The sequence below is a fragment of the Diadema antillarum genome, unplaced genomic scaffold, assembly GCF_040938485.1.
Source record: "Diadema antillarum isolate AM-2024a unplaced genomic scaffold, OU_Dant_1.0 scf00000015, whole genome shotgun sequence".
In the NCBI taxonomy this organism is placed as follows: domain Eukaryota; kingdom Metazoa; phylum Echinodermata; class Echinoidea; order Diadematoida; family Diadematidae; genus Diadema; species Diadema antillarum.
This window is the reverse complement of record NW_027270904.1, coordinates 1,629,245-1,639,375: the sequence shown is the minus strand read 5'-3', so window position 1 is coordinate 1,639,375 and position 10,131 is coordinate 1,629,245. Positions and strand designations below refer to the sequence as shown.

The 10,131-nt window shown below is 37.9% G+C and overlaps 1 pseudogene; it reads left to right on the top strand.

The window, feature by feature from the left end:
* The first annotated feature begins 5,254 nt into the window (after window positions 1-5,254).
* LOC139724352 (uncharacterized) lies at window positions 5,255-6,792 on the top strand (annotated as a pseudogene).
* The last annotated feature ends 3,339 nt before the right edge of the window (window positions 6,793-10,131 follow it).

The window sequence follows — 10,131 nt, the reverse complement described above, 5'->3', positions numbered from 1 at the left end:
CCATACTTAATCCATGTCAAGCCAGAACTCCTTGGTCAACCAATCGCTGCTTTAATATTTTAGTGACAGGCCAAGTGGGCGGAGCTTGTTTGTGCGTGCCCGGCTGGCTGTATAGTTTTGTTCGACGGAGGTGGGATGGGCCTGGGAGAGTGTTTGTCTCAAGGGTAGGTTGACAGAGATGGCTACCTATGTTGCACCATAGACATAGCACATGCACATTGCCACATTAGCGCAGACATTCTCAGAACTACGTTCTACTAGTATTGATACAAATTCCATGTTCAATTTAGAACAAAATAAGAACATTATCTTCAAGAACAGACAAATTTGAATGCAAACACACACACGCACGCACACACACACACACACACATGCATGCAAATGTACTATAATACATGTACATAACTGTGAGTCGAAAAAAAATCGACTCTCGCGAGAGTCGAATTTCACTTAAGTCGACGCATTTTTGTCAGTCCCGAGTATACAAATGTTTGTAAGTTTTGATGAACTTTCTTCACAAAATATACATGATGGACACACATGCAGTGCATGGGTCTGCAAAGGTAGCCTAGTAATGTACTGGAATTTACGGTGAGCCCCGAAAAGAATTCAATTCAAAATCTAACGATCAATAAAAATGTACTAAATGTTACCTTCCACTTCCAATACTTTATGGGAGTTTCTAAAATGATACTCTCTTCAACATACCACTGTATTTATACAACTCTTCATTTAAGGCATGCAAATGGGATTCCCTACATTTAAAGTAACTTTAAAACATCAATATTACTGGAAATCGAAGCAGACAGATTAGATTTGGCCTTATAGCATCTTGCAAAACATCTATGTGAAGAAATCTTCCATTCCCAACTTTAGCATTGACTGTATATACATGTAATCTTATCTGAAATGTCAAAAGGCAAACTAATCATCCCAACATCTCTGTCAACTGAATACACATGTATCAGTACATGTACACAAGCAGTATCAAACACATTTAAAATATCTGTGTGTCACTCTCTTCATGGTTATGACTGAGTGAATGATACAAATGTGTATTCGAACCCCTTACCAGTAACAACACTCGACAACCCTGGGGTAGACTACAGGCCAACATGAAACCCCCCAGGTGTTATAAAAATCTGCTCATCTTACCTTTCACAAGGTCCACAATTTTTCTTTATAGGTATCTAATAAGAGCATGCCCGTTCAATGCGAACATGTTCAAAATTTTGGTTGATTTGGAAGAAGTACTAATGTAATGTATCATCTATCTAACTGTTGTGTCAAAATCTTCATCTTCCTTTTAATATCCCTTCTTGACCGTTTAATTCCTTTTGGTGACATACCTTGTGTATCTTCCTGATCGAACAGAATTCTTATATCTTTGAAACCTCTTCTGAAATGGGTCACAACCAAAATATTAGCAATAAAACATGCATACATGTACTAACTAAACCTCTTATAGTGCTTCAGTGATGATGTACAAATTAAATTCATACCTTCAGCAACAAGACATGCCCCTGTCGAGTAATGGCTGTACGTCCAGATACTACTTCATACTGTACAATGTACTTGCTTCCATAACATTTATCAAGAATATCATGAAGGATAATATTTAGTTTAATCACGGCTCATAATTCTGCCATCTGTACAAACTCCAAAGTAATTTAAATGCACATAATTTAACATATACTATCTTGCATAGTTCCACACATTGATGTATCTGTAATGGTCGAACTTCACATTTACTACAACAACCGTGCTTTTCAAAGAATATACATGTACATCCTCTTTACTAAAAATGTTACCGTAAAGATGAATGAAGTTGATATACAGTAACATACTGTAATATGTTACAATTGTATATCAACTTCATTCTTCCTATTGTATCATATCACATATTTAGCACCTTTCTGAGGTAAGTTATCATGATCACATACTGCTCTAGGTTTTTCAATGAAATGAAAAAGTTGACAGGTGTACTAATCAGTTGTTTCTATTCTTGTGAGGAAGTCACTCAGCGCTTGCAAAACAGCAGTGCTCTCCTTGATAAAAATCTGTCAGAGATTGAATGGTACATGTGCATCCAAGAAAACAAAATACACTATAGAACTGACAGTGTAGATCTTCTCGTTTATGTCATGCAGATTTTCCTGGAGGCCACAGAGAAGAGAATCACCTTAAATATGCATGTTCCATCGGTGTGATGTCAGGTACTGGGGATACCTACCTATACAATGTGACACAAATAGAGAAAATTAATCATAGATGATATTATAAACCATTATTCACAATAACATGTCCGAAAACATTATGTTGGAGTAAACCCCAATTCAAGCAGAGAGAAACTACAGGCATGCACTGTACTATGGTAAACATATAAAGAGTCTGTTCGCAAAAACCGATAAGTCCATTTTTGAAGATTTTCAAGTACGGTCTCTGTCATAAAGTACAAAATAACACCTTTTAAATGAGATATTAGTCACTAAATATAAAAGGGCATTTTTGAAGTTATGGTCAAAAGAAGCAAAAATTTTCTTAGTATTCTCTTTATTTTTCCTGACCTTTAATCGCAAATATCTCCATTTGGCAAATATGGACTTATCGGTTTTTGCGAACAAACTCTTCATATTATTCTGAGAATAATTGCATTCATTCAGACATCCTCGTAAACTTTATTGTTACAAATTGTAGATGCGGAAGACTAATAATACATCTCTATATTTACTGACAACCTGTATACCAACTTGAAAAATTCAAATAGCCTGGTACTCTATTAGTGTTAACATTGCAGCCGGGTCAACTCTTAAACATGTCATGAAAATTATGTTTACATCAAATACTAGAATCGCTCTTGTGCCTTCTTTCTCCATGCGAAAGAAAAAAAAACTAATAATAATAATAATATTGAATCTATACTGTTCTTGTTTGTATTAAGTGATGAGTAGGTGCCTAAATCATATAATAATTAACTACTAAGAGATGAAGACTAAGACCCTGTTTATTATAGACAGCATACACATTGTACACTGTACAATTTTTGTGAATAAGTTGTAAATTCAAATTTACAAATTGCCATCGCCACATACAATTGTAGGCCTACCGCCACCGGCCTACACTGACTCACTGTACACTGGACACAAAGCCATCAGAAATACATACACCCTGGGAGACACTCCCCTTGCATCTGTATCAGATCTCCGGTATCTAGGGTTCACTTTTTCATCCAACCTATCCTGGCAAAGTCACATCAACAACATCACATCCCGGGCCAATCGGATGCTAGGACTAGTCAGCAGAAACCTACGAAAGACCTCGCAAAGGACCCGCCAACAAGCATACTTCTCCCTTGTGAGACCACACCTAGAATACTGCAGCTCAGTCTGGAACCCACATACAAACAAACACATTTCCCAAATAGAAGCCATCCAAAGGCGAGCAGCAAGATTCACCCTCCAGAGGTATTACCGTCCAGACAGTGTCTCTGCCATGATTGAACAACTTAAATGGGAAAGTCTGGAGAGGAGAAGAAATGCTGCTAGCCTCTTCCTCATGTACAAGATTCAGCACAACATGGCAGCCATCAATGCACAGCACTACACATCACCCATGATTGTTAGCAACACACGACAGTACCATCCAAACAAGTTGCTGGCAATTCCTACCCGAACCCAACTCTATCGGAACTCATTTTTTCCACGTACAGTAACTGCTTGGAATGGGCTTCCTAAAAACGCCCTTGAAGCCACTTCATTGGAGGCCTTTAAGGGAGCTCTTCCACTCAGCATCTAGACTGAGGAACTAGATTTTTACTCGCACCATATATTTTTAATGCACCAACAAGCATGCACTGCAAATGAGCACCTAAGTTCAACTCCTTAGCACTACATCCTGACTTATGGATCCTGCTGAGTATCTTCGTAGAAGTAGAAGTGTACACAACACACGATATCACGAAGTTCCAATTGAGCGAATGAACAACGCTAATTTCAATATATGGGACTGACCCTGCACCTCCGCAGAGATCGTTAACGGTGCATTTACGGTCCGAAAAAGTCCCCTTCCGCACTAGATGCGATCACGTGACCTTCCGGAGGACTAGAATACATTATTTGGCCTCTAAGAATGCAATCTTCAGGCCTAATTTTTAACAAGTTATGCTTCTAGGGCACCGTCGATCTTGGTATCTGCGTAAAGCACGAAGTATTGCCGACCTGATGAACAAAAAGTCACATCAATCCCCTTTTTAGATGGGTCAGCAGCCAGCTATAAACACGGGAATGTTTTGAAAGAGGAAAAATACTATGTCAACTTCGAGATACTATTTAAACGGCAAAAAAATACTCATTTTGAACCGGAAAAAATAGCATGTCGATCACAAGAAGTCAGACATCAAACTTACCCCACAACATCGCTGTTGAAAAGCGTTGTAAAACATACGTTAATCATTCAGCAAGTCAGGCGTAGATTCAATTCTCGATGTAGTATGCATGTAACGGCACGAGCGTGCATGTGAGTGAGGCCGAGACGAGGACCGTCGACTGCTAGCTCGCCTCGCGTCACTTCCGTAGCGCGCTAAATCTAGGTACTGCATAGCCAGCCGGCCAGCTGGCCGGCCACTCACCTCAGCTCAGTGCTAAGTGCCATGGCACTGTGACTCCTCTCAGACTGGCGCCACCTTTTGGCCGAGAAAAAAGAGGAACGTATTTTTTTTTTATCGGAGTGAAATGGATTTATCAGAGTGAAATGGTTTTAGCGCAGTGAAATGGTTTCGTCTGAGTGATATGGTACGCCAAAGTGAAATGTATTTTTGTGAAGAGTGAAATGAATTTGTATTTAAAAGTGAAATGTATTTTTGTGAAAAGTGAAATGAATCTTTATGTAAAAGTGAAATGTATTTTTGTGAAAAGTGAAATGAATCTTTATGTAAAAGTGAAATGTATTATTGTGAAAAGTGAAATGAATTTTAATTCAAAAGTGAAATGTATTTTTGTGAAAAGTGAGATGAAGTTTAATTTAAAAGTGAAATGTATTATTGTGAAAAGTGAAATGTATTTTTATAAAAAGTAAAATCAATGTTTGTGAGTGAAATGTATTTGTTAAAAGTGAAATGAATATTGGCTGGAGTGAAATGAATTTTGTATTGTTTCCTTAATGGCGTTCCATAGGGCGCAATACCTTTGATGACGGTGGAGCAGGGAGCGGAGCTTTTCTTGAGTACTACTACTGTAGGCCTACTGACTGTCGTAGGTAGTGGCCCACCACACCAGTCCTGGCGGATACTACTAGTACTACAAGTATATAGCAGTAAGTGAAATACTAGTTATAGTTCGTGTAATGTAGCCAAGATTGCCGTAATAGTATCGTCTGGTTCCTCTCTATTCAAACTTGTGAAAATAAAGTCGAGCATTTAACCGAGATGCGTGTGCGTGGTCCCACCTGTAGCTTTATGTGTTGGACGTTACGGTTGCTCCGGTACTATATTCCATGCATTCAGTAATTTAATAGTTAATAGACCTCTACTATTCAGAAATGCAAGAATGCAGCTGTAGCGTAGAAAGCGCATAATCATTTAGATCATGCAAGTATGGTCGACGGTGAAGCTGGCCTTTATATAGGTTTACTTTTATATTCTCATAAGTGAATTATTATATAAAGTCATATTAATGGTCAAGCTAGCATGGGTATACATACTAGTTAATACGGTATTCTAATAACTATAGTAGCTAGCCTTTATAAAGGTTTAACACTTTCATGTTCTCATTTGATAAAAAGATTAAAGTAATGAAATCATGAAATGAATAGACTGCAGAGTTGACTCTCTGAAGGCACCTGACTGTCCTGACATTACAATTTAATATAATTTCAGACTTAGAAATAAGTTTTATAATGATATTCAATGGATGTTGTATACCGCATTCAAGTTATTTGTATCCCTTTTCTTGCTCAGGTGGAGAAAAAACACTGCTGTACTACAGATATGACCAATGATGTTTGGCATTATTGGGAAAGCTCCTTCAGCATTTGGACCGATTAAAAATGGGCATTGGAATTACAGTGAGCTCCATTCAGCATTCCGTTGCCTTCACTCAGTCAGTGCCAAACAAACTCTGATCAGGAAGCCGCCTTACCTTAGTGAGCCTCAAGAGAAGAAACTTCTGACTTGGTGTCAGCACCAGGTGCGTGACATGATGAGTGAATCCAGTGGGCCATCTTCATCGTTGTCTCCATGGCAACAAGGATTTTACCGATACTTTCTCCCAATGCAGACCCGTGTTGTGGACACTGACTGGTTTGGTCACATCAACAATGCTGTGTATTACTCTTATTTTGACACCATCATCAACCATTACATCTTCAGGCGATGCAAACTTGGCGCTCCCAATCAAGAAAGTCAGTCTCCCAACATCCTTGGGTTTATGGTCAGTACAAAGTGTACCTACAAACAACCTCTAAACTATCCAGAGGCTATTCTAGCAGGCTTGGCAGTCACCAAGATGGGTAACTCCAGTGTGACGTACACGGTAGGTGTGTTCGCTGAGAATACGGGGCAGGGAGAGATGACTGCTGAACCTGACAAGGAGCCATCAATACGTGGTAATATAATGGAATCCAGTGAGGTGGCTCACTTTGGAAGCCACCAAGACATAGCGAGTGCTGTCGGTCAGTGCGTCCATGTCTTCGTTGACCTCAAGGGGAGACCAGCGTCCAGTAAGCATCCCACATGCAGCAAGACACCACTTTCAGAAGATACTAGTTCCTTTTGATTCAGATATAAGTAAATTGTAACATACTCTGTTGCTGGGCAACAGTAAAGTAGAGAAGAGATGTATCCTTTTTCATTGTAATTCCATGCTGCATTCATACAAGACTAATTGCTATGAATTAAGACTACTTACATGTAGTTGTTTTCAGTTTGCATGCTGCCACTCAGAAAATGCTATCTTATACAGTGGAATTATAATAACAAATTTAATTCCTTTCCAGCCAAATAACATTTTCTTGAACATTGTTAGTAGATATCAGCAACCATTTCCTCTTTTCCAAGTTTTATCTTTAATACAATAGTGCATTTACCAGACTGCAAATTGCTCAAAGATAGACGGCATGGAGAAGGTAGTAAGTGAAGAAGTGTGAGAATAATTGATCAATTAGAAAGTAACAGTAATGCAGTAACTGACAGAAACTGAATTACACTGTAGAGTTTATTAAAAAAAAAGTCAGGGAGAAAATAAAAGCTTTATACATGACAATTTCCTTTAATAAACTACACAGTGTATTGATAGAAGTGAGATCAATAAACAGTAGGCTAAGACTGGATAGAGAAAATGTTCCATAAGGAGATGAAAAAAAAAAAGAGCAATAATGTGTCCAATAACAGTGATGCAGCAGAGGCGGAGAACAACGTCATATCATGAGTCCGGCCTGCTTTTCACTGGAGTGTAATCACTTCGTTTCTGTATCTCATTGAAAATCAGCTTACTAAAATCTGTCATTTAGCATTATCTTTCTATGTTACTTAGTGGTGTTGTTTTTGCCTTGCTCCTGATGGCTGTCGCAGGCATTATGTTTCTTTTTTGGCTGTCTGCTGGTCCATCCCACACAGATGTTCAGTAGAGTGATTTGATAAGAACCGTCTGGTTAACTTCCTTTGTACTTGGCTTAAGTATCTTTATCTATTATTGCTATTTTTTGTTGTTGATAAGGTGAAGATGCACTGGTTAGATGTTGGGCAAAATCTTTCAAGGATAAAGGTAAGAAGTCACTCAACTCGGGCTAAAATTGTTTTTTCAGCTGCTCCTTTAATGACAAATCCACTGCTTAGTTTGATATTAAGGAGGGTAGAAATTATAGTCGACAATTATTTACATTATGACAGCTTTGAAAGGTTATAAGGTCGAGGTCAAATGTTGCTCCACTTATGCCTAACAACATAACCTCTAGCCATTTCCTCAACAGGAAATATCCAGTGGTACACATAGTATGATTTGGCATGAGTTATTACATTTTAACCCTAACTAGGCGGGCTATTTAGGTAGATCATAGAGCCGGGGGGGCCTCCCAGGCCCCCCCCCCCCCCCCCTCCAGATCTCGGCCGTCGACCGCAGCGATCACGACAAAAATTTGCACACACATTGCCTATGACGTAATCTAAAGTACCACGAAGTTTAAATCTAAAAAAATTATCATTTTTGCTTAATTATGCTAATTTATGCATAATGATGCATGAAATCAGACAAATTGTATAAATCACTAAATAAAGCTCGAAATGGGCACATTTTTTGTGTAAATATTCTTTTTAGTGTCCTGAGCAAATACATGAGAAAAAAATTGTGCCATCTGAAAAAATTTCTTATGTATTTTATTGTTTTTTGAATTTCTTATGTTTTTCTTTGTTTTTTCGACTTTGTTTTTTCTTGTCCGCGACATTGTTCCAAACAAGAAAATATGTTATTGATTGATTTTTATCAAAAAAAACCCCAAAATAATCATGCTTTCGTGAAATTTGCCTGTAAGCACAGTTTGCATTGAAATTGTACACAAATTCACGTTTTTGAGCAATTTTTGGTCTGAATCGCGCGCCCGGGCATCGCAAATTTGATGTCAAAAGATGCGGGAGACTCGAAAGAAAAAAGTCATGAAACGTCGCGGCGTTAGCTTTTCGTGTTAGCGATACATCGCGCGAAACGTCGAGGGGGGGGGGGGGCCTCGTTGTATATGGTTGGCACTCGAACACAAATAGTACAGTGGAAGAAGTAGATAGATATATAATTTTGTGATGTATGAATATGTATGTGTGTGTGTGTGTGTGTGTTTTACCCGTCCGTGGGTCAGGGTGGGACTAAAAGAAGTATGTCGTGTGTGCAGAGAGTCAAGTTCAGGCGGTATAAATGAAATGCTGATCTTTTTACCTCGTCGATCGAGCTGGTACTTTATTCTTCACAGACGGAAGTCAATTTTACAATGCACCTTTACATGTATTACAATAATCGTGGACAACCACTTCTTCTTGCACACATACTATCGATATCAATGTCATCAAAATACACTGTATTAGTATAATATCGAATGCGGATACAAGATAATGCTTTATTCACTATTGTTACAAATTTGTAATATATCATGTACAAGTGATGTAGTTATTGCTTTTCTTATTGGATGATTTCTTATTTGATATTCATTTATGACCACATACTTAAGGTAACAACGTTATATCTTATATCGATAACACGTACTCAATTAGCCACGATTTGTTCTTAAACACAAATGATTTATCATGTGTACATGTAATGAAGATATGAAAAATGAAATATCATTTTTTATAGATTATCCTACATGCGAGTAAGACTCAATCTGAATAATAACAGATAGCTACGCTGACTTCAAAAACTAACAAAATGCTACAATTACCTGATAACTGTCTTACAAAGAGAGAGAGAGGGTGGGGGTAAGGGAGAGAGAAATAGAAAAAAAATGTTAAAGAAGGGACCTACATAAATTATGGAGTGACAAAAATGACAATGTACGAGAATAAGAGAATAAGAAAACCGAAACAACCATGGTCAAGAATTATTAAGTATACAATTATCTGAACAGAAGCATACGGAATGTCGGCATTTTTTGTCCTCGATCACGTGACTTCCGCTATCGAAACGAAATACATTTCATCAGCAGTATCTATTTACGCAACAGAACGTGATTATAATAAGACCGTAATAATTGTCACTCATTTGCGACAGCTAAATAGACACTCACTTATCGTCATCACATTTTTCACGAATAAGTGCCTCTTATAAAAAAAAATCAAAAGATACACCCGAAAAACAATTGTATAGGCCTACATTTTTTAACTGTTTACAATAATAACAATATTTATTTTCTATTTTGACATTCATGGATGCCTATAAAACATAGACCAATGCAAAGAGCCAGGTCGTATACCCAATGTTAACACTTCCTAGTTGGTTAAAGCGGTCTTTCTCTCACCACCTCTTATTGGATAGACATGTACTTATTATTTTCAAAGTGATACATTGGTAAGCTTCCCCACGCAGGGTAACAGTTCAAGGAGTTCATGTTCAAACAAAGAATGAAACTTGCCTAGACCAGCTGATCAGAATGGCCCTC